A 3642-nucleotide genomic window follows, 5' to 3' on the forward strand; every position below is an offset into this window, starting at 1 on the left:
AGGAAGCATCACTATGAACAAAGCTAGTGGAGGTGATGGAATTCCAGCTGAGCTATTTCAAATCCTGAAAGATGATGTTGTGAAAGTGCTGCACTGAATATGCCAGCAAATTTGGAAAACTCACCAATGGCCATAAGGCTGGAAAAGGTCAGTTTTCATCCCAATCCCAAAGAAAGGCAATGCCTAAGAACGTTCAAACTACCACACAATTGCACTCATCTCACACACTAGCAAAGAATGCTCAAACTTCTCCAAGGCAGGCTTCAACAGTATGTGAACTGAGAACTTCCAAATGTTCAAACTGGATTTAGAAAAGGCAGAGGAACCAGAGATCAAATTTCCAGCATCTGTTGGATCACAGAAAAAGCAAGAAAATTCCAGAAAAACATCTACTTCTGCTTTATTGACTACACCAAAGCCTTTGACTGTGTGAATCACAACAAACTATGGAAAATTCTTCAAGAGGGGAATATCAGACCACCTGACCTGCCTCCTGAGAAATCTGTAGGCAGGTCAAGAAACAACAGTCAGAATCAGACATTGAACAACAGACTGGTTCCAAATTGTGAAAGGAATACATTAAGGCTGTATATTGTCACCCTGCTTATTTAACATCTATGCAGAGTACATTATGCGAAATGCCAGGCTGGATGAAGCACAAGGTGGAACCAAGACTGCCGGGAGAAATATCAATAACCTCAGATATGCAGACACCACCCTTAAGGGCAGAAAGCAGAGAGGAACTAAAGAGCCTCCTGATGAAAGTGAAAGAGAAGAGTGAAAAAGCTGGCTTAAAACTCAACATTCAAAAAACTAAGATCATGGCATCCAGTCCCATCACTTCATGGCAAATAGATGGGTAAACAGTGGAAACAGTGACAGACTTTACTTTTTTGGGCTCCAAAATCACTGCAGATGCTGACTGCAGCTATGAAATCAAAACACACTTGCTCCCTGGAAGAAAAGCTATGATCAACCTAGACAACATATTAAAAAGCAGAGACATTACTTTGTCAACAAAGGTCTATCTAGTCAAAGCTACAGTTTTTCCAGTAGTCATATATGGATGTGACAGTTGGACTATAAAGAAAGCTGAGCACTGAAGAACTGATGCTTTTGAACTGTGGTTTTGGAGAAGACTCTTGAGAGTTCCTTGGACTGCAAGGAGATCCAACCAATCCATCCTAAAGGAAATACGTCCCAAATATTCATTGGAAGGACTGATGCTGAAGCTGAAACTCCAATACTTTTGCCACCTGATGGGAAGAACTGACGCACTGGAAAAGACCCTGATGCTGGGAAAGATTGAAGGTGGGAGAAGAAGGGGATGATAGAGGATGAGATGGTTGGATGGCATCACACACTCAATGGACATGAGATTTTGAGCAAGCTCTGGGAATTGGTGATGGACAGAGAAGCTTGGCATGTTGCAGTCTGTGGAGTCACAAAGAGTTGTACACAACTGAGTAACTGAACTGAATGATTATCATTCAGTTCAAGACCCTCATGATAAACCTGGGGCCTAGACAGCCCATCCTGTCACCACAAGCTACTCAGGGCCCAAAGAATCAAGCTCAAACTCCATGCTTGGCATTTAAGGCCCTCTGCAATCTGGACCCAACTTCTTCCAGGACCCAACTTCCCCATGAAGTGCCTATCATCCTGCGTGCATGCTAAGTCATTTCAGTCATATCCACTCTTTGCAACCCTATGGATTGTGGCCCAACAGGCTCCCCTGCCCATGGGATTCTCCAGGCAAGAACACTGGAGTGGGTTGCCAGGCCCTCTTCCAAGGGACCTTCCCAACCCAGAAATCAAACCCTCCTCTCATTATGTCTCCTGCACTGGCAGGCAAGTTGTTTACCTCTGGGGCCACCTGGGAAGCTCTCCCATCATCCTAGGTGTTTCCAGTTCCTAATATATGAAGTACTATCATCCAGCTTATTCTTTACTCCTGGTCTTCTAAAACCCCTCCCTGTGACCTTGCCCATTAAGTTTTTAACCCATCTACCCATGTCAAACACCACATCTTCTGTGCTGCCTATCTTGGTTCCCTTTAGGAAGTAATCCCATTCCCTCAAGACTTCCATTGCTCTTAGTCTGTACTTACTTCTTTTACAGCACTTACCAGAGATTGCCTCATATAATAATCATGTGTGTACATGTCTTAACTCCTCCACTAGGTTATTAGCTCCTTGATGAATTGGGTTGACTCATAATCATTTTTGTATCCTTCACAGCCCCTGGCAGAACATTCTGCACACAGTAGGTGATCAGTAAGTGTTTACTGGCTCACCAGTGATATATGTTTCTATGTTGCTACTGGACATTTCCCTACTGAATATATCCACAACAGGTCTGCATTACCAAAACCAGACAAAAAGCAGACCTTTTCACTGATTCATGCAACATTTAATGAGCCTAGACAAGTGGGGCATGGTCACAGGCCCTGATCAAAGATGAGTAAGGCACATAGTAAGCAGGGCTCCTGAAGCCCAGAATCCATATGCAGATACAGATTTTTTTTTTTTAATTACATAATGTGATAAACGCAAGAAAAGAGGTATGCAGAGTCCAAGGGAAACACAAAGGAGTGTACTGAATCTAGAGGTGGACAAGAGTCAGGATCACCAATATTCCTGTATCGTGTATTCACTGTTGTTGAACATTCACTATTAGATCCTCATGGATATTTCTAGAAATAGAATATCTGAAAACATTGATTATGAAACTGACCTATTAAAGGCACAGTCAGGCTGTGTTGTGGATGTGAACTTCAATTCAAAAGTCAAGGAACTCAGTGCAACTGGAAAAGTAATTATTTTCGGCGTCTGCCTCCTCTTAAGCTGCTGTTTGGAAGCAGGGAAAGTGAGGGAGTCGTTTTGCACAGTTAACATGTGCAGGAACATCACTCTTTGTAGAAAGTGTTGCAATGTGGGACTACATTTCTATTAACGCGCTCTTCCACCACCTGAATTCCCAGCCCGGTCACTTACGTCTGGATGATTCGTAATTGCGTGCTTCCCTGTTCACATCTCCCGCCAGATAGTGAGCCCCACGATGTAAACTTAGTCTCACTTCCTGCCCGAGATCCCGACGGCCCCAGGCCTGGACCACCACATGCGCGCCACAATGAATGAAAGGTCTCATTTTTCACTACTATTTATTTACAAGGTCCGGGCCTAGGGTCCCTTTTCTTTGCCTTTCGCTGCAGATCTGAAGAGGAGCTGCCGGATCCTAACTCCCAGGAACCTCTCACCCCAGCCCCAGACGCCAGCCCCGTTGAAATTCGGATACTTGGAAACACTCCCTCTTCCAACACCCACAAGATGACCCTTTTACCTAGAAAAGCTCTCGGGCTGCGAGGTCGCCGTTAGAGTAAAGCCAGACTTATAGTGTAGCCTCCAAGACCGTAGCACCGCCCGCGGCTCCGGAACAGGAAAGCAAGAGAATTAAAAAGCAAACCTGAGAAAGCCGGACTGCCAGAGGGAAAGCGCTCGGGAATCGCCGCAGCGCCTTGTGCACGGTGATTGGTGCTTCAATAAGAACGATGGACATCTAAGCCAATCGGTCTCCTCAAGTCTCTGGCGCCCGCCTCCTGCCCCTTACCTCCTCCAATCCGAAACCACAACCGGGTGAGCG

The 3642-nt window shown here is 45.1% G+C and overlaps 1 protein-coding gene across 4 annotated transcripts in view; it reads right to left on the minus strand.

The window, feature by feature from the left end:
• DROSHA (drosha ribonuclease III) overlaps nt 1-3487 on the minus strand; it is a 120100-nt gene extending 116613 nt beyond the window's left edge. For 3 of the 4 annotated variants that reach the window (XM_040262274.1, XM_040262275.1, XM_040262276.1), the window contains exon 1: nt 3343-3486. The gene's annotated coding sequence lies outside the window, so the exon portion shown is untranslated. Of the gene's footprint in view, nt 1-3342 lie in introns of all 4 variants that reach the window. The other variant, XM_040262277.1, reaches the window with a different exon arrangement.
• Nucleotides 3488-3642: the final 155 nt, after the last annotated feature.

The sequence above is a fragment of the Oryx dammah genome, unplaced genomic scaffold (genome assembly GCF_014754425.2).
Source record: "Oryx dammah isolate SB20612 unplaced genomic scaffold, SCBI_Odam_1.1 HiC_scaffold_20, whole genome shotgun sequence".
Lineage (NCBI taxonomy): Eukaryota > Metazoa > Chordata > Mammalia > Artiodactyla > Bovidae > Oryx > Oryx dammah.